The sequence below is a fragment of the Mus caroli genome, unplaced genomic scaffold, assembly GCF_978045245.1.
Source record: "Mus caroli unplaced genomic scaffold, Mus_caroli_1 scaffold_20, whole genome shotgun sequence".
Classification (NCBI taxonomy): domain Eukaryota; kingdom Metazoa; phylum Chordata; class Mammalia; order Rodentia; family Muridae; genus Mus; species Mus caroli.
Genome location: NW_028227275.1, coordinates 46,437,094 through 46,458,941, shown reverse-complemented (window position 1 = coordinate 46,458,941; position 21,848 = coordinate 46,437,094). Strand labels below are relative to the sequence as shown.

At 38.2% G+C, this 21,848-nt stretch overlaps 1 pseudogene; it reads right to left on the bottom strand.

Moving 5' to 3' along the window:
- Window positions 1-6,717: 6,717 nt before the first annotated feature.
- Window positions 6,718-6,843, bottom strand: LOC115030014 (U4 spliceosomal RNA; annotated as a pseudogene).
- Window positions 6,844-21,848: the final 15,005 nt, after the last annotated feature.

Below are 21,848 nucleotides of genomic sequence, written 5' to 3'. Positions count from 1 at the left end.
TTCATATCTTTTTAATCCTTCTCCTGCTTTCTCTCTCTACAGATCTGGATAACAGCAATGATCAGTACCCCTGATATAATCTGGATGCTATTATGTCTTGAGATTTCCTCTACCTAACATTTCAGCCTTACTCATTTCTCAGCAGCTTTCTAGGACCTCCTCAGCCTGTAGCTTCAAATGATTTTACATTCCTTCGATGAACTCAGAGTCTCAAGACCCACGTGGTCAAGTTTATCACAGCAATGGCCCTACTCCTGGTACCAATGGTCGTTAATAGTTATATTTTCCTCATTGCTGTGACAAAATACCTGACAGAAATAACTTGAGCACAGAAGGACTTATTTTGGCTAAAATTGATTTACTTTAGGTTTGTTTAGTTTGAATGGCATATAGTTCCCCTTGGTAGGGAAGGCATGGTGTTAGAAGTCTGGGGTGGCTAGTTCCATTGCATCTCCAGTTAGAAAGTAGAAAAAGATGAATGCTGGTTTACACATTGTTTATCCTTCACTCCTTTTCATTCAGTCCACCTCCCATAAAATAGTGATATCCTCTTTCCGGGTAGGTCTTTCCTCTTCAGGCAAGCCATTCTGGAAATGTCTCACAGACAGGTTCGGAGTTGTTATCTTCTAGGTGAGTCTAAATCCAGTCAAGTTCATAATAAGGGTTAACAGCCATACTGTGTATACACTATACCTAACAATGCATCACTAACTGGACAAACCTTGTCCAAATGCCTGTCAGCTGCGTGTGGCTAGTAGCTAGCATATTGGTTAGCACATGCTGCTTTAGCTGTCTAAGTTTAGTATCGTTCCTCACAGCAGATACACATTTTTATATTATGTGAAAATTATATTCTTATCATTTATACATACATTTCAGCAGTTCTAAAATTTGACAAAGCTTGCTGTTCAGACGTGGATGAGTCTGTTTATCTTGTCTTAAATATCTTGATTCTTAGAGGCTGGAGAGGTGGCTTGGTTGGGAAAGGGATGCTGTGTAAGCACACGGATCTGAGTCTGAGTCTGTGATACCTGTTGAAAAGTTGGGGCAACAAAGACATTTATCTGAAACCGCTGTGCTAGGTGGGGGTCGTCAGGCAGAGACAGGATGATTCCTGGAGCACACAGGCAAGCTAGTGTGGCTGAATCAGTAAGTGTATATCACAAAGAAATTTTGTCATAGGTTTCCTTTAGAGTGAGAACTTTTTATTTATTTTAAATAATTTACTCTATAGAGGTATTTTCCATGCTTCTTAAGCACTATCTAAGCCAGGAAACACTTATATATCTTACCAATATAGGAATTTAGTTGGAACTCAACCTCAGTCCTCCTGGGTGATAAATAGCCGGTGAAGAGTGAAATAGGATAATATTGGGTCTGGAATATATTTTTTCTTTATGGAAAGGACAATGAATTTACCTTCACTCAGACATTTAATTGGAACTTATTTTATTTATTAGAGTAATATCACTATGTCAGAATATATCTTCCCTTTAATTTCAGGATTAAATACAAACATAAACATAGCATCTGCTCTAGATTAAAGATAGAAAACATAAATATAAACTTACATATTTTATAGGCTGTGTCCTTGACGAGCACGATGAGATGACAAAATTTGGATCTCATGTACTTGAATTTTAGCATCCATGGTTGCAAAGAGGACGAAGACCAAGGACCACTTCTTCACTTTAATCCTAGTTCTAGCTTTGTCTGGTTTTCATGTGAATATCAACCCCTTGGGCTAGTGCTCATATAAACTGGTGGTTTTAGGCTTGCTAATTTCTCAGTTAAATTTTATAGAATTTATTATTTTCCTAGTGGTAAATTTTTATGTCTGTCAAGATGTACCAAACACATTCTAATAGTATTACTTCATTTTATTGGATACACTATAAGGCCATCAAGTAATCAACAAGCATAAATATTAGAACTTTGTTAAAATAAAAGAATAGAGGGACTGAATTCCTAAAGGAGGTCAACAGGATATATTACTGCCTGAGACAGGGAAAGGAAGGATGTATCCAAACTTAATAGAATGAATACCAAGAAATGAGGACACTCTAGCTAGGGAACGTGGGAAGGTCCTATCTGTGAGCAATCTTAACTACTGGGGATCTACAGATTTGTTCTGTAGAGAGTGAGGACATAAGTACTGGTCTGTGTGTGTATATGCACACATATGTATGAATAAGTGCACTCAGCTGAATTATGACATGTTTAAACTGTGTTGTTAGTGCATAACTGTTTTAATAAAATCAGTATGTCTAAGGATAGAGAAATGGCTTAGTGGTTTAAGAGCAATGACTGTTCTTGTAAAGGACATGGGTTTGATCCCCAGTACCCATGTGGTGGCTAACAACCATCTGTAATCCCAGTCCCAGGGCATATTATGCCCTTTTCTGGCCTCTACTGGTAGCAGGCATGTATATGGTACATATACATCCATGATAGCAGAATCCTCATACACATAAAATAAAATAATAATAAATATTATTAAAACAGATAATTATAGCAGAGATATTCAAAACAGGAAGGCTAGATAAGAAACAGTTTCAATTGGATATGAAACTGTTTATCTAGGCATGATAGGAAAGATAATTTGGGTATTAAGTGCAGTTGCTTAGGATCACTGCTGGAACATTTAGAAGTTCTAAGGTCAAACTCCCACTTACAAGGGTCCTTGAGTTGTCATCCAGGATGTGTAACCAGACAATCAGAGGTCTAAACCTACAGGTGATGCTAACATCAGCCAGAGCTGAGATCTCTAAGAACAACACACATTTAATGCTTGCCTCAGAGCAAATAGGAGCAACACATGGCTATAAATGCCATGCCTGAAATTGTTGTGAAATTGGTTTTGAGCCAGATCACACAGATAAGAGATACACGTGATACAGATGATTTGAGGACTGACTCAAAAGACTGACTTACTAGATTCACATCTAATCTTACACTTTGTCATCAAAAAACCCCAAACGTATAATTTAGAAATGACCATGAAATCTATAAAAGTCATCCTCCTCTAGGCTTTTTAAAACAACACAAGTATAAACCACTTAGTGACAAATCGCAGAGCTAGGAGGAGTTAGCAAGAAAGACAACCACACAACTTTTCTAATGGATATTAAAGATGAATCTAGTAAAGGAACATAGTATGCTTCTGGATATAAATATTCAATGTCTTATAGATTAACAGTTGTTCCAAGCTTAGGCATGAAATCCAAATTAAATTGAAAATTGTCCTATTTATTTTAAAGTTAATAAACAGATAAAGACCACATAAATCATTAATATATTCAAGAATAGGCCTACAGTTATTAAAAGCATTCCATATTTAATGATACCAATGAGTGCTGCTGCAAGAACCAAACGTGGTCATGGAACCCTCTATATAGACAAGGGGCCATACTCTAGAGCCTAGTGTGTCATAGGAGAAAGAAAATATTTTTAATATTATTACAGAAATCGGAAGAAAATCACATCACATACTTACAATACATATAAGTTCCAGACAAAGAGTTAAGTATTGAAAATGTAGTGTGTGTGTGTGTGTGTGTGTGTGTGTGTGTGTGTGTGTGTGTATGTATGTGTTAGCAGATGCTGGCAAGGATGTGGAGAAAGAGGAACACTCCTCTATTGCTGGTGGAATTGCAAGCTGGTACAACCACTCTGGAAATCAGTTTGGTGGTTCCTCAGAAAATTGGACATAGGACTACCTGAGGATCTAGCAATACCACTCCTGGGCATATACCCAGAAGATGCTCCAATATGTTATTAGGACACATGCTCCACTATGTTCATAGCAGCCTTATTTATAATAGTCAGAACCTGGAAAGAACCCAGATGTCTCTCAACAGAGGAATGGATACAGAAAATGTGGTACATTTATATAATGGAGTACTACTCAGCTGTTAAAAACAATGAATTTATGAAATTCTTAGACAAATGGATGGATCTGGAGGATATTATCCTGAATGAGGTATCCCAATCACAAAAGAACACACATGGTATGCACTCACTGATAAGTGGATATTAGCCCAGAAGCTCAGAATACCCAAGGTACAATTTACAAAACACATGAAACTCAAGAAGGAAGACCAATGTGTGGATATTTTGATCCTTTTTAGAAGGGGCAACAAAATACCCATGGAAGGAGTTACAGAGAAAAAGTGTGAAGCAGAGACTGGAGGAATGACCATCTAGAGACTGCCCCACTTGGGGATCCATCCCATAAACAACTAACAAAACCAGACACTATTGTGGATGCAAACAAGAATTTGCTGACAGGAGCCCAATACAGCTGTATCCTGAGAGGCTCTGCCAGTGCCTGACAAATACAAAGTGTTTTTTCACAGCCATCTATTGCATGGAGCACAGGATCCCCAAAGAAGGAGCTGGAGCAAGTAACCAAGGAGCTGAAGGTGTTTGCAGCCCCATAGGAGGAACAACAATATGAACTAACCAGTAACCTCAGAGCTCCCTGGGACTAAACCACCAACCAAAGAAAATACATGGTGTGACTCATAGCTCTAGCTGCATATGTAGCAGAGGATGGCCTAATCAGTTATCAATGGGAATAGAGGCCCTTGGTCCTGTGAAGGTTCTATGCCCCAGTATAGGGGAATGACAAAATTTGGTTTTTGTTTCTTTTTTTTTTTAAACTATGATGAGGGAGATTCAAGTTTGAAAGGACATCTTACCATCCCTTGGTTTTTGTTTGTTTTGCTTTGCTTTAATTGATTATTTGGAAATTTCACATTATGCACCTTAATCGCACTCATCTTCCAGTCCTTTCATGGCAGCTCATTCTCACCCATCACATTAACCCCCTTTCAAAAGAAGAAGAAAAGAAGGAAAAAAAATACGCGTCCATTTTGTGTTGTTCTGATACTCATTGGAGCACGGTCAAACTCCTAGCAGCCAGTCCTACAAGGGAAGGTGAGTCTTTCTCTACCTGGACCCCAGCCAAAGCCATCAACTGTGAAGAGCCATGCAGGAGTGGAGGTGAAGCTTGAGTAATGGTTGGTGAGGGTCTGAACCAGCTCTCCCATCTGCCTATGCTATGCTGGTATGGGATGTGCCCATAGACATAAACATGTTTCAGCCCAGACCAACCCACAGACATCACATGGTCTTCAGTAGTTACAAGGGCCACAGATATTAACATGGGACCCTGGCCATATTAGGACCACTGACCCACACTCATGGCTCTTAACACCTGCACACCACATGCATTAATGTGACCTCAGGTGAATGTACACATGCTACTCACATCCAGATCCCCCCACGGCTCCAGGACAGCAAGGCTCAAGGCATCAGTCATTAGCACCTACTGAATACATTCATATGGATCTCAGGTTTCGTCATGGTCTGGGGACTCATGCAATGACACCAACATGGCATCCAGTGGCATAATGGAGGTCCTTCGAGGAGGTCCAATCCAGGAAGTGAATCTTACCTCATCTCTGGCTTCCATCCTTACCCCAAACCACGATGATCCCCGGTAGCAGCCTTTTCAAGGGCTGAGACTGAGTCTGCATAAGGCCCAGCCTGACACACACCTCTCTACAGACTCTATGCTTTCTCTCTTTCTCATCTCTCCATCATGTATTTGTTTATCTTAGTGCATCATGTATTAGTTCACTGCCTGTGCAATGATAGTAGGGTGACCTCCAATCATTTGTTATTGAGGGGTTAATGGTACAATACTATTGAAGAGCACTTTACCAACATAAATGAAAAAAATGTGAGAAGTCTCTTTGATCCATATTTTCTAAGAATAAGTATCAAAGAAATATCAAAGGGGAGTGAAAATTACACTCTTTATAATGCTACTTTTTTCTTTATAATTATAACACTGTTCTAATAGTAAGTGTGAGAAGAATCTAACATGCAATAAATTGAGGACTGGTTGTATACATTTTGGTAAATTAATACATTATTGTATGCAAACCTAAAGAATCGTTCCCAAATGTAAATCAAGAATTAAAAAAATTAAAAGTTAAAATAAATATAAGAATATTTTATTTTATTTTACTTTTTAATGTCTAAATCAATAAAATGTTACATCTGACCAAAGGAGTGCTGTAGTAAAGCTGGTGTTTATTAGCATCTTAGTGAATGAGTCCATATCATAATGTTGCTTCTCTTATGAAACTGGCTAGTGGCCTAAAGAACAGCAATGTTTCTCCTTAAGAAATATCAGCAGTTCCAATTGGAAAGTCATCTATGGCTCAGCATGAATCCTCAATAGTCCTATAAACCTTAACAAATAATGAAAAAAAAATGAGTTGAACAGATTTAAGCCTTATAAATAACCCTACTGGGGACACTGGACTGGTTTAATCTGAGAAGATGTGCTGTTCGACTTCTGGTAGGATGTCCAAATTTTAGGCATTCTTTCTAAAGAAGCCAGATGATGAAGTATCTGTGCTAGAAGACAGAGAAACAAACTGAAGGAAGATTGAAGAACTGTGAAATTGTTTTCATGAGTATATGAAACATACAGTAGAATATCAGAGAAAGAATGTAAGATTGGGAAAAAAGGAAATTCTGAAGCAAGTGTTGCTCTGAATTAGTGAGATGAACATGTAGCCATGGGTCCAGGAAGTCCTATGAGTGCCCAGTGGTTTTGCATTAAAGACATCACACTTTAAATTCTTCAAAAGGGACAAAACTGGAGACAAAGTGAAATCTTGAAAACAAAGCAAAAAACCCTAGAGGGGGAAAAAAAAACCCCACTTAATCTTTAGGAAAACAAGACTACCAATTGTTTTCAATTAGCAATAATATCGCCTCGGATCAACTTCATTGGCTTCGATACTGCCACTGTGCAACGCTAAGACTAAAATTTGTAATGGATGTTTTACCAAAAAACAGGAAAAGAAGAGATTAGTGGAATGAGATATTTAGTGTAGAAGGAAATCAAAACGAGTAAGCAAACACACCCCTCTAGTTTTATATTCAGAGAAAACATCCTTCAGAAGTGAAAGAGAGAGCCAATAGGCTGGGACCCAGCAAGCAAAACTATTTCTATCTTCAGAGGTCATGACTGTCAATGTAGATGACATACCACTCAAAATGAGATGGGCCAGTTGCTAACGTGTTTGCCATGAAAGCATAGGAAACTTATATTCCAACCCCCAACCCCCAGATAGAAGCTAGATATTGCAAAGTGTGCTGTAATATTGGTGCTGAGGAATTGAAGATGGGTTGTTCTGGAGCTTGCTGGCCAGCCATCCTTTCCAAATTGGTGATCTTCAGGTTCAGAGAGATCCTGATTCAAAAAATAAGGTGGAGAGTGATAGAGAAAGACACCAAATGTTGACTTCTATATACTATGCAATGCACTTTCCCACAAACACACAAACACAGACACACAAACAGATACACAATCACACACACACAGACACACACACACATAGACACACACACAGATGCACACACAAAGAAAACCAGAATGGCTTAAATCTAAAACATTAACAGTACAATGGCCAATGGCTGGTCATGTTATGGAGTGATGAACAGACATTGCTGAGAGTTCTAATGATCAGAATCTGTTCGTTATTGAGCTGTTTATCACTGGTAAGGACAGAAACTAGCATAACTATGTTGGAAATAAGACTGGCAGCTTCTTACACAGGCAAGCATAATCTTGTCATAGGATTATGTGACCTGAGTACTTACTAATTCAATTTTAAAAGATTGAAAATCTTTGTGTAGTAGCAATATCCACATTTGCCAAACATGGGACCAATCTGCTGATTAAATGAATTAATTGGGAGAATGGACAGTTGAACTATGGTACATGCAGACAAAAGAATAACTTGTAGTGATTAAAAAAAAAGATTAATCAATCACCATCCCTAGGAAACAGAGCAAATATTTACTTAAGCACTGTTTAGTGAAGGCTACATGTTGTATGCATGCAATTATAAGAGTTTAAAAATAAATGGTAAAACTATGAAGACAGTAAATTTCAATGCTACATGCTCACAAGGGGAGAGAGGGAGGTTTGTGGGTAAAGCATAGAGGGTTTTTGTTCGAGTGGAACAACTCATTTTGTGGTTGTAATGGTGGGTATGTGAGAACTATGAATTCCTCAAAATCTAGAACTTTTTATAGCACAAAGAGTAAAATTATGTATTCTTTTTAATAAAAGAGACAGGGTTGCATGTAGTCTAGGGTGGCCTTGAACTCACTATATACCCAAGAATGACTGAACTCCTGAATCCATTCTTTATCTCCTGATTACTGGGATTACAGTCATCCATCACCAAACCTAGTTCTATATAGTGTAGGGATTCAACCTACTATACAGTGTAGGGTTCCATGCATAATAGGCAGGTACTCGGCCAATGGAGCCATTCCTAGATGAATGTAATTAAAAATAAATTGTAGTAATCCAAGATAGAATGCTGAATATCACAAAACAAGCCAACTGCGTGGTGGGCATATAATACATTTAGTAGAAGAAATGTTGATTGAAATAACTGGCAATGAGTAAATTCTGTAAACCAAGTCCCAAGTGTCTGTATATAACCATTATGCTCTAGTTAATGAAGTCCTTTCCAAGGGAGCTTGAGTTATCCAGGTAGCACCCCATGTGTTCACCACAACCAAGTTCAAGGGATCCAGCTGGTTTTCTCTCCATTGGAGTGGGAGCTTGTGCTAGTCAAGTGGGAGAGGTTAGAATCACCTAGGTAGAAGGAGATTAGAGTTGGAGACATCATAGTGAATGAGTGTTTAACTTATATTGATACATGTATGAATAGAATATTGAGAAACATGTTCAGATGAGAGCATTTTGGAGTTAGACATTGAAGTAACAATACACATGACAAGTTGGTCTTGTTCCCAGTACCATGCTCCAGCAGAAGGAGCCAGGCTTCCTGGCAGAAGGCCCACTTGAAGACTGGGCTGTAAACATACAAGGAAAGCATGGAGTTCCAAAGTAAGAATGTTACTCAGAAAACTTAAACACATTCGATAGGACAGGGGTGACTGAAGAGGCATAAGATCTAACAGAAGCACTTCCTAGTGGCCAAAGCTAGAACAATCTGAGACAAATAAGAAATCAGGATAGGGCTACCTGAAAGCATCAGTAAAATTCACAAGTCTATTCAGATTTAATTTGTAGAATAAACTAAGAATATTTTTTTTCAAAAACCACTTAAATAAATTTGATCAAACTAATTTCTCATACATAAAAATTTAAATAACTTATTGGACACTCTTTAAGAAGAGGTAGCAAGCAGAACTTCCCTTCCCTTGTTTGTAGGCTGCATATGGTGACTTCATTGCAAAGAGGACCTTGTTCACTAAATAAATGTATTTAACATCATGATCTAGTTAATGAAGTCATTTCCAAGGAAACATATATACACAATGCACATAGGAAAGAGTCATTTAGTAGTGGTGGAAATGAATAAACAAAGCCTTAACTGGATGATAAGAAGGGACACTGAGTGTGGGGCCCAAGGGGGACATTCAGGACCATCCTCACATTTTTTTTTTAAAGATTTATTTATTTATTATATGTAAGTACACTGTAGCTGTCCTCAGACACTCCAGAAGAGGGCACCAGATCTCGGTTACAGATGGTTGTGAGCCACCATGTGGTTGCTGGGATTTGAACTCTGGACCTTCGGAAGAGCAGTCGGGTGCTCTTACCCACTGAGCCATCTCACCAGCCCCATCCTCACCTTTGAAAACTGCTTTAAAACAAGCTTTTAAAAAAGTTATTTTCTCCAGGTTGCTGAGTACTTTCCTCCCTGTATATTTAAGTGCTCCAAATTATTTATAATGAATTTATACTACTTTCAAAGCCAGAAAAGTTTTTTTCTTTAGTAATTGTGTGCACACACGCATATTGTGTTGTGTTGGAGATCAAACTGAGACCCTTGGGAAATCTAAAAGTGGTTTACCAGTGTACCATACCCTCAGTTAAATGATTGGTGTTCTGAGGGTTAGAGGAAAATTCTTTTAGTCTCTGTTTCCTTACCTCTTGCAGTGCTGTTCTCTCAGTGCTAAGCCAATAAATCTTGTGGAAGTTATATACACTCAAATCTTCATAGTGAAAATCAACCGCGTGATACATTTGTTCTGATTTAATGAGATCATCTACAGGCTCAAAACATGAACAACAACATCAAAAAATAAAACACAAAAGTCTGAACAAGTCCAAAATGGTGATCCATTGAATGCCTACAGACCTAGCTTTTGCTGAAGAGGAACACCAGGTGAGGGGTCACACCTATGTCCATTGGTTTGGTCACAATCAACTGTCTGGTGAGAAATCACAAGGACACTAAGTAAAACTTCTATTTCCTCAAGAGTGAGCTTTAATGCCATTTATTTAGTGAAGAATAAAAACTTGGTTTGCACATGAGTCTATTTTTGTTGAGAGAAACTGAGAAACTTGCCCTGGGATTCCAGATCTTTTTGCTCCAGTGCATTGCTTAACCTCTCTGCCTCTTTTCAATAATATAATCATTTCAAACCAAGTCATTGAAGCTGTCTTAATTTTATGAAGATTTAAGGCTACTGTTGCCCTTTTGCCCTTCATCGGGGCCTGTAGCCAAGGGCAGGCAACCTGGAGCACAACAAGGCCACCCAAACTCTGCCTGCTGCAGGAGTGGTGGCCTGGCCACGTGCACAGTGCACATCCTAAGGGTTTCCTCCACACCCAAGAGCATAACTGGAAATGCTTCTGTTTGGGGTCAGGCTTTGTGTGTGGATATGCCAAGCAGCACAGGCTGCTCGGCCCCAGAAAGTGACCTTCTTGCAACATCCTTTTGTTTATACAAACAAAATGCAAACAGAGAGCCTGTCCTCAGCTGGCAACAGCCTGTGTTCACAAGAGTTGGATGGCTGTTCACACCTGTTCTTACATATCCCTTGGTGTTCTGGAAATTCCCTCTTTGGCTCTCTTCTGGTCTTTGCATCCCTAATATTGATGTTTGCAGATAACAGTTCCTAGTAGTCCCGCTATGTTTTTTATTCTTTTCTGTGGGGACTTTGATAAAACCTGATTTGAGATAACATTCTCCCATTTCCAAATGAGGAGGAAAGGAAACAGACCAAACATCCATCTTCTTCTTCTTCTTTTTTTTTTTCTAAAATGTGACCCCCAAACGTCCATCTTCTTATGTCACCGGTAGACATAAACTCAGAGTACAAACTTGCTTTCTGGAAAGAGAGGCCCATTGGACTTGCAAACTATATATGCCCCAGTACAGGGGAACTCCAGGGCCAAAAAGTGGGAGTGGGTGGGTAGGGGAATGGGGGGGGGAGGGTATGGGGGACTTTTGGGATAGCATTGGAAATGTAAATGAGGAAAATACCTAATAAAAAATATATATATATTAAAAAAAAGGAAAAAAAAAAAGAGGTCATCTAAGTGAATGTTTGTGGTGGATTCAAACCGGTCCTCACACCCAGCGGTTCACAGACTCTCCAGACCATAGCCCACTGCAGGAGGCTTTTGATTGCAATGCAACTTGTATGAGTTGCAGTCTTTTCTGTTAATTTAGCATTAGAATTAAGTTGTCAAATGAATCCCATCTTTATTTGCTTTACAGTGTCTTCGTGGTTAACGCTGGCTTTATGAACATCTGTTTCCCTCACAGTTGTCGACCCATTACTTTTATGAGCTGTACATATTTTAGAGAGATTTACTGCTGACCTTTGCTGGCGAGTTGAATGTTTTTGTTGTCAGTAACATTTCCGTAATTGATGCCATAGTTACTGCCACCCAGATAGCGCTTTTAAATGAGAAACGTTGGGGGGAGGGTATCTTTTTGCTTAAACACATTAAATCAGACAGACACCACTTTAAAACTGTGTGGCTTTGGAGAAAAGGAAGGATGTTAAATCTTGCAGCATTAAGATGGCAGTAAACCAGTACTCAATTTCCCTCTACTTTGGAACAGTTTGAAAGTTTTGTATGCTACAGTGATGATTTCTCTCCAGGTACTTGTCATGTTATGATATGCTGGGGCATCTGCACTCCTCATATGACTGCTTTGTGACCATTGATCAATCCACCAATCAAAGTATTGTTACCTGTACATTCAGCTTTTCTCTGTGTTAGGAAGAAAGGAGGAAAAGTACAAAGCAAAAACCTTGGTTATGGAGTCAGACAGTAGGAAAGGAAACCACCACCCAAGACTTCCATGTCCTACCTGGGAGAGACGGTTTTGGGTGCCTACTGTATGTAAGAGTTCTAGCACAGAGTGGTGGGAGCACAGGCTATCATTCACTGATGGAAGTGGCAGGGAGCTCAAGACAGCTTCACCTCACTGGGTGAGTAGGTTGTATCTTGCTTTTACTGCTGGAAGGGTAAAGGAGTTAGGATGCTCAGAGGGGCAGGGTGAAAAGGCTTTGCCATGATGGTGACAATGCTGTCTTTAAACCAGTTTTAGAGGAGAACTGCCCTTTATTTGATATGGTCTATCCAGTTGACAACACAACAATATGGCTCAAGTTCTCAGTTGTAAGATTTTGGTTTATTTAAAAAATTATGTATAATTACATATAAGTTTTTTTTTTCTTCTGTATTTGAGTAAGTGAAAGTGCTGAGTGTGCTGCTGACCAGGGCATGGTCTTTCTTCTATCTGAGTGCTTCTTTAGCCCTCAGGAAAGGGAAGGGTCTGAGCAAAACGCACCAGACACCATCTGAGAACTTTGTAATGGAAATAACACTATCAAGGTTCACCACTACATAGTCTATGATGTAAAGTTATTCAAGTATATATGCATATTGAAGTGTTCCTCTTATTAACAAGATATTGTCTTATTACACCTCAAGATCCAAAATACATCATGGTAATGATCTCATCTTCTCTACCTCAGGAAGCATTGTGATTCACAGCTAAGGCAATGCTGTTGGACATGGCTTTTAGCATCTGCATTGTTTATTAAGAAAGGAACAATAACATCTTGACTTTGCCCTTTTTAAAAAAAAATATTTATTTATTTATTTATTATATGTAAGTACACTGTAGCTGTCTTCAGACACTCCAGAAAAGGGCATCAGATTTCGTTACGGATGGTTGTGAGCCACCATGTGGTTGCTGGGATTTGAACTCAGGACCTTTGGAAGAGCAGTCGGTGCTCTTAACCGCTGAGCCATCTCACCAGCCCGGCTTTGCCCTTTTATCATGCTTGCCAAAGATGACCTTTGCTTTCAACATCGTGGCTGAAATAGAACATATCCTTATTGTAAGTATTTTAGGAGACATATAAAAGTAGGCAAAGTAGATAAAAAATACTTGCCATGAAATGTGACTACTTCCATCATTTAAGAATATTTCCCCTTCTTTTGTGTTGATGTGTGTGTACTCGCTCATGTGTTTACAAATATGCATGTGTGGACTTGACCTCAGTTCATTCCTCATATGCCACCCCCTTGTGTTTTGGAACATTGTCTCTCTTTGACCTTGAAGTCATCAGAGGCTACGCTGGTGAGCTCGGGGATCCATCTCCCCAGTGCTGGTATTATAAGAGTATAGCACCATACCTGGCTCTTAAAAGAAGATCCTTGGGCCTGACCTTACATTCTCATGCTTGTATAGCAAGCACTTTTCCAACTGAACCATCTTCTTAAGCCTAAACTATTTCCTTTTGAATGTGGTTGTGTCCTGATATTACTGTAAAGTCTACACAAAGTCTCTGACATTTAATGTACTGGCTTAGCAGACAGACTTCCAGTAGTAGATGCAACTGTTACTTGCTCCCATACTTCAAAACTGATTCCGATTTTTAAAAGTATAACAAGTAATTTTATGATATATATTTGCATATAGTTTTTTCTTTTTACACATAGTCAAGCTTCCATTCGTGATAGGTTCCTGAGTTCATAAAGTAATGGGGTAATTCTGCCAAAGAAAATGTGTACATTTGGAAAGTCTTTAAATTACCCTTGAGAAAAGGCTCATCAATTTACAGATCTATGGCGCAATATGAAATATTCATTTTATTTGCTCACTTTACTGAATTTTGAGAAAAGACAAAACTGTTGGGTGAAAAATTTTGTAGTTTGAATACTAAATTTCTTGAGAGTCAGTGTTTTCTTTATTTTTTATTTATTGATTACCATTAGCATGCTTCCTTTGAGAATTTGCTACTTATATATTTTCTCCACATTGCTAGGAATTATTAGGTCCTTAAAATATAAATTGTTATTTATCTTTATATATTAAAGATTTAATCTAATGTTTTACATTCGTATTTCAAATGCTTCTTATTGGTTACTTACCATTTACTATGAATAGAAGTATTTAAATTTAAAATTAGTTTTACTAATGTTTACAATTTCAAACACGTAAGCAATGTATTGTGAACATATCTACCTCATTACCCTCTTATTTTCCCTCCATTCCTACAGTCCCTGCTTGTACAATAGTGCTATGATTATCTGGGGAGAGGGAGGAACTAATCACTTACAAAATCATATTTATATTAATTCTTTGAGAATTTCATACAGTGCATTTTGATCATACTCATTTCATTCCCCATTTCTCTCCCAACTCCTCCAAGGTCTTCACCCACATCCCCATCTTAGAAATATTTAATTTTTTTATTCATCAAATGTATTTATTCTTTTTCTGGAAGTGAGTTCTTTGGCTCCTATTGTCAATATATTATTTCAAAATTTTATTCATTTCATATACTCTTTTAATCCATTAGGAGTTTAACTTAGTAAATGGTAGAAATGAAGATCATAATTTTTTCCCAAACAGTGAACTAACTCCTGCTCACTTTGTCCTCTGTTCTTTCTTCATAACAACACTTAGTTTTTAAACATTTTGGGTTGGTTTGGGGTTTCCAAATTGTTTCTTTGGTAATTTCCCTGGTAAGTTTCTGGGATTAAATAGCCATAATATCATATCATTAAGGAAATACATAGGAATACTATATCACAGTAGCAAGCAGACAGTATTATCTGACATAAAGAATTTTATTTCTTTTTCACAGAAACTTATTTCATCAGTCATCAGATGTACCCACTTTAAATCTTACCTGTAAAGTTGGAATGTATCCTATGATTATTGTTAGATGCTATTGTAGAAGGTATGGGTCCATGTACTAAGCTTGGTACAGCAGGTATATACAGAAGAAGTCTCAAACATTTTATTCTGTTATGTCAATTCATTTTGTGCATTCCTGGAACATGTTGCCCTTGTATAAATTAATAGACCTCAATATTACCATGTAATTTTCTCATTTTAAAGCAAAATTGTGTTTGTAAAATAATGTTAAAACTGTGTAAAAGAACATATTTGTTCTTGGAAAATGGAGTCAATTTTATATCTCCTAGAAAACCCAGAACTTATTGGCTTCATCTGACTCCAGCAATGAAGGTGTCTCCAAGTTGTTACTAAGATAGAAATTAGGATTGCCTATTAAAAACAGAAGTTGCCCAGCCTCTTGGAATGGATCAAAAAACATTTCAAAGCACTAAGGGGAACAAATGAGCTGGCTGTATGACTGTACTGTACATACCACATTAAATTATCAGAATGTCTTTCTGACTTTGAACAGAGTTACTTTCTGAGCATCATAAGACTAAGCTCAGTGAAAATGTGCTGGCATCAAAATTTGCAAAGTGAGGATAAGTGATTGCAGAGAACATCAGCAATGGCAGCAGAGCACAATTTCTGGGATGTTACTACTTACAGGGACACAATTTGTCTAGGTGAATCCAATATAGTTTTATCTGTCAGTCTATCATCTATCTTTTTGCCTATTTACCTTCTGACCTGCTATCTACATATCTATCATCTGTCTGTCAATATCTATCTATCTATCTATCTATCTATCTATCTATCTATCTATCTATCTATCTATCTATCTATCTACCTATCTATATATATCATTTATCTTTAAACATCAAGGTAGGATTACATTAAAATTCAACTGCCATCATTGGTAAACAAAAATATTGCACTTCACCCTCGACATATGATATTTTGATTGAGTGAGAATCAACAGTTGCCACAATTCTCATTTAGCTTCTTACGGTATCATAGTCAATACATTTTCATTCCATAGAACACTAGGAACAGCTTGGTGTCATCAGCCAGTCTGATAATGCACAGGGAACCACAACTTCCAAGGAGATAAATTAACTTAAAGATGGCAAGCTGTACTAGTCAGGGTGTCCAGAGGAACTAAAATCAGTAGGAATAGCTATTATATAAAGGGATTTTTTTATACATGGACCTGAGTAGTTTAACAATGGCCACTTGTACACTGGTGAGTCTGACAGCCCTGTAGCAGCCCAGTCCACAAAATTACATGCCTCAGTGGCCTTTTTCTGTGGCAAGGCCTGGAAGATTATGGGAGATTTACTGGCACTGAGTCCATGCTTCAAGGCCTATGAAGCTAGTTATTGTCTGGTGTTGATAGAGTATCATGTGATAGCAGTCACAAAAGGTACCTTCACTAAGAAAGAAACAAAGGCAGATGACCTACTGCTATTTCCTTGAATCTCTTTATCTGAAGCTTGCCCATTGGAAGGTACTGCCCAGTTTGAGGGCATTTTTTACAAACCCATTCAGTTAATCCTCCCTGGAAATATTTTCATGAATGTAGTCAGGGGAATGTGTCCCTCAGCAGATTCTGATTCCCATTAAAGTGACAGTCAAGACTAATCATCCCAAGTCCATCCACATCTCTATAGCCATACTTAAACCCCAAACAGAGAGAACAAGGTCATAATTCCACCTAATGCGATACAACTATCCCATGTACAACAAAAATGTACTAATTATTCTTCTGGAAGAGTGCCTATGTCTCAAGGAGTGCTTGCTCTTTTGGTATCACACACCTTGAATGGCATAGTGTAGATTTAACATTCAATGTTACTACTACCCCAGTCAATGTTATGTTATATGATAAAGGAGTAGGAGAGGAAGAAAAACATGGATTTCTGCCTAATACATTCTTTGCATACATGTCGTGGTGGTTTGAATGAAAATGGCATCCACAGGCTCATAGGGAGTGATAGGGAGTGGCACTATTGGGAGGTGTGACCTTATTGGATTTAGTGTGGCCCTATTTGGAAGAAGTGTGTCAAAGCCAAAGTGTGGGCTTTGAGGTTTCAGAATCCCAAGTCAGGCCCAGTGTCTCTCTACCTTTATTCCTGCTGCCTACTGATCCAGATGTAGAATTCTCAGCTTTTCCATCACTATGTCTTCCTTCCTGCATGTTGCCATGCTTTCCACCACAACGATAATTGACCAAACCTCTAAACCTGTAAGTCAGAATCAATTAAGTGTTTTTTTTTTAACAATAGTTTCCATGGTCATGTTGTCTCTTCACAACAATAGAACACTGACTAAGACATATGCTCAAGCATATTAATAATATAGGATCCAAATATTTACTTTTAGAACTTTAATCTTAATTCAGATCACTAGAAATGGTATTTATAACTACCTTCTACTATGTATTCCATATTCTTTTCACCCTCTGAAAGCACCTCAGCAAGAAAGGTGACTTACATTCCTCAGAATTTATCATTCTGTCTGGACCCTGTTTTTGACCCTTAATCACCAGACATGGTAGCACCAAGAGATACCTTTGTACTCAAGGATTCCTGCACCCACTCTCTAGAATCACTTGTTCTTACATTTATCGTGGATATGCACTCAAATTTACCACTATAGTTGTGATAAATCATTCTGGTAATATGGCAACTCCTTCTTAGCCCTAGTAAGTGCCCTGTAATTTCATCTTCAAAGGACCATTTGACCATTTTACTAAGTTAGCTGCTTCAAAATGGGAGAGAACATAGACTAAAAAACTGGATTTCATCAGCATAAGCCCACTGCCATATTTCTTTCATTATGAGTGACTTTCTTTGACAGAATCAATAATATGTGGAATATCAGGAAAAAAAATACATTCTATGGGTGACTGTTTAGGCAGAAGCATTACACGGAAGAGAAGCAAATCCACACTCAGAATAAGAAGCTATTCCTAAGGGTCAAAGCTCTACCTTTTCCAAAGTGGTCCAATATCGTATATCTTCCATCAGGTCACTGGCTGATCAACCCTGGGAATGCTGCTGTATCAAGCATGCAACATTGGTTTTAGCTGTTGGCAGATTTGACACTCAGAATGAGCTGTAGCCACGCCAGTCTTAGTATATGGAAATCCATATTGCTGTGTCCATTTATAACTTTCATTACTCCACCATGGTTACTTTGTTCATGGGAAATGGCAGGGATGGCTAGGGAAAGAGGTTGACTATTATCCATAGAATGGGTTATCCTACACACTTAATTATTGACAGCTTCCTTTCCTGGGGTCACCTTTTGGTATAAAAATATCCTCACAACTTTTGTCTATTTACAGAGGTCTACACATTTCTTCCCAAAATGTCTTTTTCATGAATTTTCCATCATGCTTCTTGCAAGTTTCTGAATATCTAGCCAAATTGCTGGTTATTGTCTATGAATTAATATATAATCTTATTCTGGCCATTTTTTTTCTTCCAAGCAAAATGTGAAAACATATGCATGAGCCAAGTTTTTGCTGATATGAAGGTGTCCTTCAGGGGTGTCCCAGAAAGATTATAACCTGGCAGCTGTCCACTTCTGGATGGTTCTTGAAAAGGTGAAGAATCTTTTAATCAAATTCTAGTGTTATCTTCTTCAGCCAACTTTCCCAGGGCACATCCAATGAGGGTATAGTTGCATGCTTGAGACAAGATGCTGCATTGGGTGTGAGCCATATACATTTGGATGACATTTTTCCTTCTTTTTCCTTCGAGCTATTGACTTGTTTTAAAGCATAAAACATATGTTGACACATATTATTTAGTGGGAATTTGAGAACAGCAATGATACTGTGGTCTTATTTCTCTTCTTTGGACAATTTTATATCCACATAGAATGCATCTTGATCTTACACACTCTTGTCTTTCTTACCCCTCCCAAACCCCCGCTGATTATGTTCTTTTTCTTAACTCTTTCCATTCCAATTCTATGTCTCTTTTTATTTTTTACAGGTCTTGAGCAGGTAGAAATTTCTGGTGTATTCATGATTGTGACAGTCATGTCATGTCCAGAAAAATAGCTTTTCTCAGCACTTCTCATAATTTGGCTCTTCCAGTCTTTCATCTCCTCTTCAGTGATGTTTGCTGAGACTTAGAGGGTGTTATATAGATGCCTAGCTTAGGGCTGAGAACTCAACAGCCACACATTCTCATTACTCTAGCCAATTGTGAATCTCTGTGTTAATTACTGTCCTCAGCAAAAAGAGGCTTCTTTGACACACATTGAGAAAGGCACTAGTCCACAGGTATAATCATAAATATTTAACAAGTAGTATGCCTATTTACCTGTTTAGCAAAAGACCAGTAGCATATTTCCTCTAAGGCCGGTGTGATGGTTTGTATATCCTTGGACCAGGGAGTGGCACCATCTGGAGGTGTGGCCTTGTTGGAATAGGTGTGACCTGGTTGGAATGGGTGTGTCACTGTGAGTGTGGGTATAAGATCCTCACCCTAGTTGCCTGGAAGTCAGTCATCCACTAGCAGCCTTTGGATGAAGACATAGAACTCTCAGCTCCTCCTGCACCATGCCTGCCTGGATGCTGCCATGCTCCCTTGATGGTAATGGACTGAACCTCTGAACTTGTAAGCCAGCCCCAATTAAAGCATTCCATTGAGTTCCAAATCCAAAGTCCAAAAATCCACATTCTTTCAAATAAAAGCATGGTCAGGCCCATCACAGCAGTACCCCACTCCTGGTACCAACTTCTGTCTTAGTTAGGATTTTACTGCTGTGAACAGACACCACGGCGACCAAGGCAAGTCTTATAAAAAAAACAATATTTAATTGGGGCTGGCTTACAGGTTCAGAAGTTCAGTCCATTATCATCAAGGTGGGAGCATGGCAGTATCCAGGCAGGCATGGCACAGGAGGAGCTGAGAGTTCTATGTCTTCATCCAAAGGCTGTAAGTGGAAGACTGACTTCCAGGCAACTAGGGTGAGGATCTTATACTCACACCCACAGTGACACACCAGGTCACACCTATCCCAACAAGGCCACACCTCCAGATGGCGCCACTCCCTGGTCCAAGGATATACAAACCATCACAGCTTGTGACCTTCCCATCCACAGACTTTTGACCAGGTTTACAGAACCAAGCACGTATTCCTTTCCAGAAAGCCACTCTTTAATTAAATCAGAAAGCAATGGACAACTTCCTAAACCATATTGCTAATATTGCTCTACTGACATATCTGGCCTGACAAATAGTTTTGTAGCATGTAGTATTTACTGTTGAGAGAGACTCTTGGAAGTCCCCCTCACTCCCTTAGCAAACTAAACAGCACTGTTTGGTTCAGTGGAAGTTAGCTAGGCATGGAGGAAGATTCTAGCTTGATTTCTGTATTCTAGAACCAAAAATGTCTGTCTTCCTAGAAGTAGGCAACCAAGAGCAATGACAATGACCTGTATTATTTTGGGAGCCACTCGGAACTCCCTGACCAAACAACTTATAGAGATATTCCATAGCTAATACTGAGATGTTTGTTTATGGTTTTTGATAGCATTATCAACTCATACAGGGTACCTCTGTGCAAATATTTTAAAAATTACATGTTTTAGCTAGTTTACATGGAGGTAGGTTTCTATATGATTTTTCCCCCATACATTCTTAGTTTTCATTGACACTTCTCCCCAACCTCTATCTTTCTCCTATCCCTCTACCCCAGCCCCATTTCAACCTTTCCACTCTAGAATTCCCCTTTTTATCTTCATATCTTATGTGTTTTTCCTTCCCAGGCAAAGGCCTTCCCTCCATCGATCATGACTTCTTTCTTGCTTTCTGTCCTCTACAAATACTCCAATTGAAACACAAAAATCTAAAAACTTTCCATTAATCATTCGCATCTGAGTGAGGACTTATAATGCCCATCTTCCTTGTCACCACACCTGACATTTTATTTCCCAGTTCCCTTCATCTCTACCTGAGCTGACTTCAGTTATGAGATTTTTGTTTTCCTTATTACTTCTTCAATTTTATTGCTTGGTATATATATGCCTGGTTAAATTATTTATCTTATATTTGTTTTAACTTTGGTACATTGTATCCATTAATAAATTCATCCATTTCTTTCAGATTTCCTAATATATATGTTTTTAGGTATGTCTTTATGATTTTCTGGATTTCATTGATATCTGTTGCAATATCTCTCTTTTCAACTCTAATCTTATTAATTTGGGTCTTCTCTATCTTTTTCTTGTTAATTTGACTAAGGTGTTGTCGATGTCGCTTGCTTTTTTGAAGAACCAAGTCTTTGCTTTATTAATTTTTAAAAAATTGTTTTTATTTTATTGATCTTTTTTGGTCCTTGATATTCATTATTTTTCCCATCTACTATTTTGGGGTTTGAATTGCTTTTGTTTCTTATGCATCATTTATTTATTTGAAATCTTTTGGATTTTGAAACATAGGCAATTTCAGCTATAAACTTAGACCAGCCTTCACTAGAGCTCCTAGCTTTTGATAGGTTATGTTTAATTTTCTTTCAATTCTAGAACCTTTTTAAATTTTTTCTTTATTTCTTCAATGACTCATTCATCATTCAGCAATGTGCTATCTCATCTCCACGAGTTTGTGTACTTTCTGAAGTATCTCTTGCTGTTAACTTCTCATCTTATTCATTTGTAATTAGATAGAATATAAAAAATTATTTCAATCTTCCTATGCTTGTTAAGATTTTCTTTGTGTCTCGCCAGCTACCCACAACACCCGCCACAGGATCTTAAGACTTCTGGTGAGTGGAACACAGCTTCTGCTCCAATCCAATTGCGCGCGGGAC